We start from the raw sequence: 13,076 nt of genomic DNA, 5'->3' as shown, positions 1-13,076 counted from the left end.
GATTTTCACTACCACCGATTATACCTGGGAGCTGGGTAAATGGAGCAAGAGGAGAGTTAGAGATAATTGAGAAAAGAGAGGGCAGCACTTGGAAAAGAATTTTAAAGATCGATTCTGTTCTGATTTCACCCTTGATTTAAGTGAATAAATTATAATCATTATTATTGGATTTTACCTCCTTCATTGATGCACTAGGTTTTTATTGGATTATTCATTTATTTATTGGGTATTTATTGAACTGCATTTTAGGAACTATTTGGGCACTGTGTAAATAAAACCACATTTTGCACCTGTTTCTGGTTTCTGTTATTATGTGTCCTTATTGCCCAGTTCATTCTGGTTTCAGGGTTATCGATGTCATGGGTTAAGGAGGTAACATGGGTATCACAGTAACAGATTTGTGTTGAAAGAGAAAAGATGGTACCAGAATGGGCGTAAAAATGTTTCAGGCAAACCAAATGAAAAGAGGTGGCAATGAGACAAAATGACGAATTCCAAGAAAAAAGCTATAATCCAGCGAGACAATAAAATTTTTATTCAAATTATTTCAGATGAAAATGCTGTCCTTTGGGGAGTGGATGAAATGCCGTTTTGGGAGGTGCAAAACTTTGTGCACGTTTCAAAATGGTGTCCTCAAATCATCCCGAGTGCACTCCTGCTGCCTAGTGGGAATTGTAGTCTCCACATCAGCACTGGCTTTTGTGTTGCCCTCCTCCATTAAAACTAATATAGCGTATATTTTAAATTTCATAAAAAGCAGTTCAGTCATTTTGAGTGATTGTTGAAAAACAAACAGGCAAACAGACAAACAAAGAGATTATTTTATTTGTATAGACCATCTTTTCAAACTTTTTCTGGGAGCTCTGTCTATAAAAGATATGTATGTAAAAGGTAAAATAACAGATAGTTTGATTTCATGTTTTGTGCACCACATTGTTGAGGGATTAATTGTATCATCAGCTGATTTAAGTGTTAGTAAATTTAGACAAATTCTTCTTCCTAAAAAGTGATACACTTTCATGAGGATGTTTGTGGAAAGCAATTCAGGTTACAATGGATATGGAAACTAAGATAGGCTTCTTCATATAGAGAGTTATAGCAATCTACATTGAAGAGAGTCTTGTAATTGAAGTGGATACCCTGCTGGGCTTCAAGAACCGACTGGATGTGATATGTGGGACAGCTTGGCTATTTACTAACCATGCTAGTTTGTGAATTGAGTACTTTTCTTATGTTTAACATTTTTATAAAGAAGGAAAAGGAAATGAGGCTTGCATTGTGAATTGCAATCTTGGTAGGTTCTTTAGTTATAATAAACTGTCACACGGTATAAAGACTTGGCAGTGACGCATGTGCCGGAGCAATGGCCCCCCTGGGCTACTGCTGTAATAGAGAGAGGCCACTGTAAGTGATGAGAACAGGCAGGGATGATGTGCTGTGCTGAGGCAGTGCGTCTTCTTCTTAATTTGTTTATTTTAGCGGGTGTCTCTGCTCAGACCAAGATGCTACTTTCATTAAACCTGTGGTGAAGTCCAATTTCCTTTTCATTTAATTTCTAAATGAAATTTGTAAGTTTTAAAGCCAACGGCATAATGATAAATTATATGGGCATTTTGATGAGGATCATGATGGCTGACTTTATTTGATTGTCTAAGTGTGACAAATTTTGACATGTGACGTATGGCTGAGTGATGGTCACAGTGGAAGCAGCGTGTGGCATTTATCTATGCTTTCTAACCAATGGGGCAATAACAGACATTATGTACTTTTGTCTGTCATCTAGTTTTATACAAACCACTTTACAGAGTCTATTCTAGCAGCATTAGCCATAAGGCAGGAACAAACACTGGGTGGGCTGCTAGTTCATCACTTGGGCGTACTCGGTCATAGCAGAAGCAGAAGTATGAAATAATCTAACCTGTACATTTGTCAAACAAGTGGAGAAACCAGACTAAACTGAGTAAAGTAATATGGAGGAATTACGCCGTATTGTGTAGTCTTTCCTTTTATCTCTATCTATCCATCATTTTTCTAACACCATCCATCCATCCATTCCATCCTCTTCCACTTAATCGAGGTCTGGTCGCGGGGGCAGCAGCTTGAGCAGAGTTGCTCAGACTTCCCTCTCCCTGGCCACTTCTTCTAGCTCTTCCGAGAGAATCCCAAGGCGTTCCCAGGCCAGCCGCGAGACATAGTCCCTCCAGCGTGTCCTGGGTCTTCCCCGGGGCCTCCTCCTGGTTAGACGTGCCCGGAACACCTCACCAGGGAGGCGTCCAGGAGGCATCCTGATCAGATGCCCGAGCTACCTCATCTGCCTCCTCTCGATGCGGAGGAGCAGCAGCTCTACTCTGAGCCCCTCCCGGATGACTGAGCTTCTCACCCTATCTTTAAGGGAAAGCCCAGACACCCTGAGGAGGAAACTCATTTCAGCCGCTTGTATTCGCGATCTCGTTCTTTCGGTCACTACCCATAGCTCATGACCATAGGTGAGGGTAGGAACATAGATCAACTGGTAAACTGAGAGTTTCGCCTTGCGGCTCAGCTTCTTTTTCACCACGACAGACCGATGCAGAGCCTGCATTACTGCGGATACTGCACCGATCCGCCTGTCGATCTCACGCTCCATTCTTCCCTCACTCATGAACAAGACCCTGAGATACTTGAACTCCTCCACTTGGGGCAGGATCTCGCTACCAACCCTGAGAGGGCACTCCACCCTTTTCCGGCTGAGGACCATGGTCTCAGATTTGGAGGTGCTGATTCCCATCCCAGCCGCTTCACACTCAGCTGTGAACCAATCCAGAGAGAGCTGAAGATCACGGCCTGATGAAGCAAACAGGACAACATCATCTGCAAAAAGCAGTGACCCAGCTCCGGTCAGCTGCCTCAACAATAGAGGCACGGAACATGGCCCATTCAGACTCAATGTCCCCCACCTCCCTTGGGATGTGGTCGAAGTTCTGCCGGAGATGGGAGTTGAAGCTACTTGTGACAGGGGGCTCTGCCAGACATTCCCAGCAGACCCTCACAACATGTTTGGGCCTACCAGGCCTGACCGGCATCCTCCCCCACCATCGAAGCCAACTCACCACCAGGTGGTGATCAGTTGACAGCTCCGCCCCTCTCTTCACCCGAGTGTCCAAGACATGTGGCCGCAAGTCCGATGACACGACCACAAATTCGATCATCAAACAGAGGCCTAGGGTGTCCTGGTGCTAAGTGCACATATGAACACCCCTATGCTTGAACATGGTGTTTGTTATGAACAATCCGTGACGAGCACAGAAGTCCAATAACAAAACACCGCTTGGGTTCAGATCGGGGGGGCCATTCCCGCCCTTCAAGGTCTCACTGTCATTGCCCACGTGAGCATTGAAGTCTCCCAGCAGAACGAGGGAGTCCCCAGAAGGTATGCCCTCTAGCACCCCCTCCAGGGAGTCCAAAAAGGGTGGGTACTGTGAACTGCTGTTTGGTGCATATGCACAAACAACAGTTAGGACCCATCCCCCCACCCGAAGGCGGAGGGAGGCTACCCTCTCGTCCACCGGTGTAAACCCCAATGAACAGACTACAACTCGGGGGGCACACCCACTCGGCGACTCTCACCGGGGGCAACTCCAGAGTGGTAGAGAGTCCAGCTCCTCTCAAGGAGATTGGTTCCAGAGTCCAAGCTGTGCGTTGTGGTGAGTCCGACTATATCTAGCCGGAACCTCTCAACCTCTCGCACTAGCCCAGGCTCCTTCCCCTTCAGAGAGGTGACATTCCACGTCCCAAGAGCCAGCTTCTGTAGCCAAGGATTGGACCACCAAGGTCCCCGCCTTCGGCCACCACCTAACTCAAACTGCACCCGACCTACTTGGCCCCTCTCATAGGTGGTGAGCCCATGGGAAGGGGGACCCACGTTGCCTCTTCGGGCTGTGCCCAGCCAAGCCGCATGGGTGCAGGCCCGGCCACCAGGCGCTCGCCATCGAGTCCCACCTCGAGGCCTGGTTCCAGAGGAGGGCCCCAGTGACCCGCATCCGGGCGAGGGAAAACGCCGTCCAAAGTTTTCATTCATCATAGAAGGTTTGAACCGCTCTTTGTTTCATCCCTCACCTAGGATCAGTTTGCCTTGGGTGACCCTACCAGGGGCATAAAGCCCCGGACAACAGAGGGACACGCAAACCCCTCCACCACGATAAGGTGGCGGTTAAAGGAGGGGCTTTTCTAAGACCACTTAATTTAATTCAGAGTTACAGGGACCTGGAAACCTCATAAATTTACTGAAATAGTTGTAAAATTCTTGAATTGAAAAGTCCAGTGCCCATGGTGTTACATTAACTGATAATAACTAGGGTGCCGTGTTATTTGTGCACTCTTAAAGGTCAGGTTCTTTAATGGCATCTTATGGTTCTTTACTTGGTTGTGTGGTTCCTCAGGTAAACATTGCTTTACAAAGTACCATTTTATTCTGGGAAGGGTTCTTTGAATATGAAGTTTGTTCTTTGAAATACTTCCTTATATTTAGATAAAAGAGCTGAAATCTTTAATGTATGATAGGCTGCCTAGCAGGACACTAACAGATTAGGAAAACCTGGACTTGGCCTGTATTGATGCATGCAGCAAGAGTTCTTTTAAAATCAGGAACACATTGGTATTTCACAATCTGTTACCATCTATTAATAATTATTCACTGTATGGAGCCTGTTATGGATCTAAATTAAATAAATTGTTCTTTCTGGAACCTTCATGTGGATGGGTTTTTAGGAACCAAAAATAGTTCCCCTGCAGCATCGCTTGGAAGAATAACTCTGGTGCCTTTATTTTAAAGAGTGTGCTTACTTTATCTGATTTGGGAGTGTGGAAAGCTGTCACCTGTTCTAGAGGAACCGGGAAAAAGACAGGACTAAATCCTGGACAGGGTGCCAGTCTATGACAGGCCTTACTCAGTCATACCAGGAGACTTCAGAACTTCCAAGTTATCTTAACATGTCTTACAACTTGGAAGAAAATACCCAGAATACCCAGAGTAAATCCATACGGACAGTTGCCAGGACCAGGCAGACAGCTGAGCCCAAGTTGCAGACATTATGCAGTATCATGTATCCTTTAAAGTTATATCTCTACACATCCATCCAGTTTTTAACCCACTTAATCTAATTCTGAACTTAATCTAACTCTGAAACTTGTAGTTGTAGTAAGTGAAGAGTACCCATGGTGATCCAATTTATGGTTTTGGAGAGATAAAGCTTACTCTAGAAGCACTGGACACAAGCTAGGAATAAATTCTGGAAGGGCCACCGACAATTTGAAGGAGGCACTTATTCAAGTGCCACAAAAGAATAATGAGCAAACTCCACATAGACAGTGATCAAGCTGGAACTGTAGTAACCTCTTTGCCACTCTATAGCCCTTCCTGCGTAACCCTCCAAAATCCATCCATTTGTGAAGCCATTTAATCCAATTTAGAGGCACTGCAAGTGACACAATTCAGGTCAGGTACCCATCAGGCCATATTAGCTGCTGATGATTAGGATGAATAGAAATTGTTTGCACCTGTGCCTGCATATCATAAATTGTCTGCATCGTAAGATACAACATAATTTAAATGCAAATGATGGGATAAGCTCCTTAGCAAGAGGACCTGAAGAGACAGAATACAAATCTGTGTGCTGCAATGGAACCTGTAAATGAGTCTTTGTTAAGCTCAGCTAAGAAACTAAGAAACAAAAAGAATAAAAATTAAAGGATGTCAATTAGAACTTAGTGTTGGACTCCAGAAATATAATCTCCTTTCCATGCTGTTCACTCTTGTGGATATCAGCACACAGTCTGTTCAGGGTTGGTCCCTACTATATGACCAGTGCTTCAGCATTTGCTCCAGTACCTGCCCAAGCAGATCAGATAATAAATCCAAGTATTTACAGCTTAGATGCAACTCTGAATTAAGACCATTACAGACCACTTGGTGACTCAGCTCCTTAACAGAGAGTTGATCATACTTTCAACAATGCAGCATGCCAACACCTTGAGGTTTTAATGCAGCGCGGTATTTCCCTTTCTTGATTTCAGCATGCTTCATCCAGCGGTGTGGTATCATTTTGGTGTTTCCATCGTTTCATCAAACAGGGGGAGGATGATTTGGTGAAAAGGCTGTCAAACACCTTTCGGCAATCACCCAGAATACCCTCATGAATGTGATTTGATAGCATACCCTGTATCATGTAAAGCATCTTTATCATTTCCATCCATCCATCCATTATCCAACCTGCTACTGTATATCCTAACTACAGGGTCACGGGGGTCTGCTGGAGCCAATCCCAGCCAACACAGGGCGCAAGGCAGGAAACAAACCCCGGGCAGGGTGCCAGCCCACCGCAGGGCACAAACACACACATCCCACACACCAAGCACACACTAGGCACAATTTAGAATCACCAATGCAACTACCCTGCATGTCTTTGGACTGTGGGAGGAAACCGGAACACCCGGAAGAAACCCACGCAGACAGAGGGAGAACATGCAAACTCCACGTAGGGCAGACCCGGGAAGAGAACCCAGGTCTATCTTTATCATTTCAGTTTATGAAAGTTTTTGTGGTCACATACTCTGAAATTTTCAAGTAATGGTTTAATGGCACCTGTAATATTGTACATAACCTCCTTTCCTATATAGCTTTAGTGCTATGAAGTATGAGTAACTGTAGAAAAAAATGCCCACCCTATAGCATACTATAGCAACATCAACTATAAGGCAACAAGCCACTTGGAATGAAGCAGTAGTCTGTCAATGGACACGCATGCATGTACACATCCATTCTGCATATTGTTTTCTTAAATTCACTCAATCCAATAAAAGAACACTGGGAACTGGAACCTGTCCTGGTAGCATGGAGAAAAAGATAGGAACCAAGCCAGGATAGGGCACCAGTCCATCAGAGACCACACTCGTAAATACACCATCATTCATTTCAGGCCACTTTAGAATCATCTTTTAACACAAATTTCTTTAGAATATGAGAAAGACATTCCAAGGAAAATCCTGTAAAAGAAAGGGATAAAATGTTGAGTGACAGGGTTGGAAATCAAATAGAACGGTAAAGCTGTGAGCCAGCATCATTCACCGTTTAACCACAGACATAAAAAACAAACATGCCGTAATGAAGTCTAAAAATTACATTTTAAAAGGCAATATATGTGGGCCTGTTTCTTACGAGTGGGGCATTATCTTCTCTGAATGGTAGCACTTTTCATATTTAAATTCGGAAGACCAAAGTAACATAATAGAGGCAGAGATAAGAGAGAGAGATAATTTTATTGATGTTCTGCATACTGAAAAATGAATGTCTGCCAAATTAAAGGGAAGGCTATTAGCTGCTAAGACGACTAATAAGCACATTAAATCTTTCATGTGGTAGGTTAATTTGCAAAAATAACAAGCTTTCCATTATGCAACAGTTAAATAAAGCAGTTAAGAGAACAGCCATGTCTTCCAGCCAATTAGGCAGTCATGATTTTAGTGTCACGGAGATGTCTGTAACATCAAGATCAAAACAAAACCACTGAACTCATGTGGAATCGTTGACATGTAAGCTGGGATTAAACTATTGCACAAAAAATATTGCCTCGAGAGCACACATCTTCATGCAAGAAAGATATGGTGGAGATCTCTTATGCTTGCAACAAAAAACAAATCAATTTAGGATGCCGGGAAATATAAGCCGCTCTTTCATTTGGCTTTGCCTCTGTGCTGTTAGTATGATGTTCCTTCGAGTTTCTTCTCTGTAAGAAGGCATTGAGTCTAAGGATATGTGTGAAACTGCTTTAAGACTGGATTGTGACCACAGCTGCATCTCTCTCAATGAAACAATGGGACCTGTAGCCAGTCTTGATGGACCCTTATGTCCATTGCGAGAACCTTTTCACATATCTTCTTACATAATACGCTACCGTGGCTGTCCATTTGTCTGTCCAGGATTTTAAATCACCTGTAGCTCGCAAACTGTTTGAACTATTGACCTGAAATTTGATATACATATAATTCGTGAAGTCTACTATCCGCTTTCGGGGTGATGATTAATTCCTCTTTTTATTTTTGTTTTACTTTATTGTAGAATCAACTCTAGGCAGCAGGCAGCAGAGTGGCCTTGTGGTGCATGTGTATGGGTGCCATTCTCATCCCTACCACCTTCGCCATCACTTCCCCTACCTCTTCATATCTTAAATCATTCTTGAGACAGATTGAAGACTTAAGTGCCAGCTTAAGTGAAAAATTAAGGAAAACGTACTACAGTAAGTAACTGTAGCACAAACACTGACTTAATCAGTTTTAATGCGAAAGATGCCGACAGAAGAAGAGAAGCAGTGGGCCGCTAGGGTGGAGAAAAGAAGAGCTACTCAGGAAGCAGCAAGCACATCAACCTCTGAGCAAACGAATGCTAAACGTACAGAGAAAGAAAGAGGATGAAAATTATGAATTGTCAAGTCAAGTGCGCTGTTACTCGTATAAGAATATTCTGTTTTAATACCAAATCTGGTCCTGGTTAATAAGACTAAAACCTTTAATAATTCTAACAAGAGTTTAACAGAGGACTTCTGTACCTAAAAGGAATGAATGAAAAGCAGAAATTAGATAATGGATTGCTCAGTTAATCATCTCAACTAAAACAAACCTCTCAGATATACAAAGTTAAATCCCCATAATATAATGACTGCTTTAAATACTTAAACTGCTTCTTTTGTATGATCTTGCCAGAATCCTACAAACTTTTGCAGATGGTCGCCTGGAATATATTCGGAAATATCAAGAGCACAAGTGCTCATGGTTATTGTGAGATGTGACAGAATATTTTACATGTTTCTTGATGCAAAGAGAATTGTTTGTAATGACATAATCAACAACAAAGATCTGGTTATTGACTTTCAGTACACCAAAAAGCCTCTATGTCCTGTCACAATTCAGGGTATGGACGTGGAGGTGGTCCACTCCTACAAGTACTTAGGAATCCACATCAATGGGAGGTCAGACTGGTGTCTCAGAACACAGAGGAACTATATAAGAAATGGCAGAGCTGACTTTTTTTCCTTAGGAGACTGTGATCCTTTAATTTGGGTAGTAACATCCCTCACATTGTCTACAACTCTGTGATAGCAAGTGCAATTTTCTACTCTATGGTGTGCTGTATCGTTAACATCACTTCAAGAGAGGCCCACCAAATCAACAAATTAATTAAGAAGGCAGGTTCAGTTATCTGCACTCTCGACCTACTGGAGATAGTAGTGGATGAGAGACTGAAGACAAAACTGAGTGTTATTATGAACAATGTTGCACATCCTCTCTCTGACGCGTTACCACTGAGGACTTTTAACCAAAAACGCATTTAGCAGAAGTTTGTCAAGAAATGGTAATGAGTCTTCTTTATAGCTATGGCAAAACACCAGAATAATGCCTCACTGCAGCTGCTGTTTAATCTTTGTCCGAGTCAGGAGTTTTGTAATTTTTTGTAATTCTTCAGTGTATTTCAAGTCTGGGGTTGGGTTCATTGTTGTTGTTTTTTATAATATTTTTGAGCTTCTGTAAAATGCCACATTTCCTTCTTGGGCCAAATAAAGATCTATCTATCTATCTATCTATCTATCTATCTATCTATCTATCTATCTATCTATCTATCTATCTATCTATCTATCTATCTATCTATCTATCTATCTATCTAATCTGAGTGCCTACAAATGGATTCCCTAATTCATGATGTCTAGCTGCAAGTACTATTCATTTAATGAAAGTCTGAGTGCCGCAACTGCAATAAGGGAATGTCCTCCTTTTTGCACGTATGGCTTGAGGAACACTTCTGTCACTGAAGGATGATGTAATGCACCTTTGTCCCTTCGAGAAACAGTGCAGTTCCTTGCAACGCTCGTATAGACAACATATTCAGAAAATGAATGGGTTGATGCTTGCTTAAGAAATATAATTTCCCTGTCTAATTTTGGTCAAGTATAGGGTGAGGGTTAAGGGTACTATATGGTTATTTTGATATACTGTTGTAAAGAAGTCAAATGCATATTTTACAAAATTTGCATTTATTTGCTAGTTTTGGAAACTATAGTTTCACATGTTTGTTATTCTTCTTTAGATGTTGTTGTACTTTACGTGAATGAATTTATCTATAAGAATAACATTCCTACTAGTTAAGTGTGTCCATATTCTAGGACTTTTGTTTACTGTGTTACTTTTAAATTGTTTCTCTTCTATTGAAAGTATTGTTAGATGAAAGTGAACGTATTCAGACTCTCTTGATTAGGTGAGAGCAATCCTCTGGATCAGAGTGGAAAGTGACACTGGCCTGTAGACCATATGTGTTTACTGCAGATTCACAGACATGACCCAGGCATCAGGGCAGACAGGAGCCACTGTCCTTTCTCACACTCCAATCAACTTAACATGAAAGTGCTTGAGATGTGAGGGAAAGCATACATAATGTTCACCTTCGAGAAGCAGGAACTTAGAGATGTTTCTTTTTTTTAACTTGAGCAGTAGAAAACCAGGGGAACAAACTTAAGAGAATTAACAGTGTAGTTTTCAAAGAGCTAGCTGAAGTCAAAATTAAATAACCGTCACAACCAACTGTCAAAATCAAATTGCTAAACAAAGCAGTTGTTAAAAGAAAATTCCTAACAATAATTTGAATAATTGCCCCAAATCACACTAAAATTTGTCATTTCTTCTTCTGCCTTTAATCCAATACTTGAATAAAAAACATCTAAATGCGACCATCATTTTATCAGCAGAGATTGATGTCATAACATGTTATGTCGCCATTGTGTTATGTTACCGGCAATAGGCATAGTAACTGTGAAAAATATGGCTGTGGCCATTTAACAATACAAAATGGTTGTGACAACACAAACAAAATATGTAACCTGTGAATGAAATGAAATGTATGTTGTTACAGATAGGGGCACTATCGCCCCCTTGAACCCTCAGATCAGATGCCAGACACCAGATAAAAGTCCAAGAATGAATTTATTATAATAATAAATGTGCACAAAGCACCCTCTTCTCCACAATACTCATATAAATCACCAATACTAAACAATACACAATCCTCCACTCTCCCAGACGCGTTGCCACCCTTCCACCCAGCTCAGCTCGTCTGTCTGGGATCTCCCACAGTCCTTTATAGTCCTTGACCCGGAAGTGCTTCTGAGCCCTCAGTCCATGTGATTATTCAGCACTTCCGGGTCAGGAAAAATTTCTCTTTTTCTTCAGCCCGGAAGTACAGTATATCATTTCTTCCATTCCCGTGACTTGGAAATACTTCTGGGCTATACGGAAAATATAAATCCCTGGGCCTCCCTGCAGCGACTCCTGATGGCCCCCATGGTGTCCAGCAGGGCTGTGCATTATAACTCCACTGTCCATGATTCCCTGCTGGCATTCGGGGCACCTCCATGCTGCAAGGAGGGCTCCATCTGGCGGCCTGGGGGTATTGGCCGGGATGAATGGCCGGCCATATCTCACAATGTCAATAGATTAACTGAATCTACACTAAGTTCTGCTTGGTCTAAAATACCGCTTAAACCAAGCAATATGAACAAATCAGCTTTCCACCTTTGGATATGTTAACGAAAGTTCCATATGCTAGGTACACTAATTAAATATGCACCCCAAACTGATTTCGAGTGTAGTTATATCTGTCAATAGTTAATGTCATGGAAATTATTATTTGGTTTAGATACAAAAAAATCATATTACTGTTATGTAACAAAACCTTAACAAAGGCTTATTTTGGTGTTAATCAGTAAAGTGGTCATTCATTTGTGTGCAGTGTGTAATATTAACTGTCATGCATGTGTGCCTGGGAACCAACTTCCTGCCTCTGATCCACCACAGTTCTGACAAGAAGTTCATCGAAGACCCGCCCACATCAACCCGAGCTGGCCACACCCCTTTCACACTGAGCGCCATGGAAGGGCATCCCCCAGAAAAGGTTGTTCATTTAGAGTCAAAGCATCAGCACAGAACTTTTCAATATTCGAGATACAAGCCTACCTTATTTATGCCCTAGGCATAATTTTTGTTATTTTGTTTGAGTTTATTAAAAGGGGTAGCTCGGTTGTTGTTGGTGGTGGTGGTGGTTAGGAGCATGCACTGAAACAGAGCGTTGGTACCTCAAAATTATTTATTTGTTGCTCTCAGTCTATTCCTTGGTCACATAAGAGATTGTGATATGCTGGTAAACGTATTTATGAATATGAAGGATTCAGAAGTCTTCTACTGAAGTATGCAATATCATAAGAAATATGTCCTACTTAAGCTACCTCTGACCATTCAAAAGTGAAGCTATTTTAGTAGACTACATTACACAGATGATTAACCACTTTACTGATGCTTTATAAGTGTTATTAAGAACCAAAAGAATTTTTTTAAGGTATTCTTACACAACAGTAGACAAGCAATAGATACATTTTTTCAGTAGCTAAATTAATGTTTTACCAAATTACCTGTTGCTTTTGGTTACCTGTGTCATTCAGGATTGACTTTAAAATTTTGCTTATGGTTTATAAAGCCTTAAATAATCTCGCCCCATCTTATATATTGGAATGTCTGACATCTTATATTCCAAATTGCAACCTCAGATCCTCAACTGAGTGTCTGCTTAGAATTCCAAAAAGGTGGTGAGGCGGCCTTCTGCTGTTATGCACCTAAAATCTGGAATAGCCTGCCAGTAGGAATTCGCCAGGCTAATACAGTGGAGCACTTTAAAAAACTGCTGAAAACACATTACTTTAACATGGCCTTCTCATAACTTCACTGTAATTTAAATCCTGATACTCTGTATATCCAATTCATTATAATAACTATTCATGGTGGCTCTAAAATCTGTACTAACCCCTACTCTCTCTTCTGTTTCCTTTTCCGGTGTCCTTTTGGTGGTGGCTCTAAGTACCATGATGTTTCAAAAATGATGGATGGATTAAAAGCCAGAAGTCTGCATGACCATCATCATCAAGTCCTTCAGTGAGAACCCTAAATACAAAGAGGACTATTTCATTTATATTAGGTAGAATGCCCAGAGGGGACTGGGCGGTCTCGTA

The sequence above is a fragment of the Erpetoichthys calabaricus genome, chromosome 11 (genome assembly GCF_900747795.2).
Source record: "Erpetoichthys calabaricus chromosome 11, fErpCal1.3, whole genome shotgun sequence".
Taxonomy (NCBI): domain Eukaryota; kingdom Metazoa; phylum Chordata; class Cladistia; order Polypteriformes; family Polypteridae; genus Erpetoichthys; species Erpetoichthys calabaricus.
Note: the sequence above shows the minus strand (reverse complement) of the source record.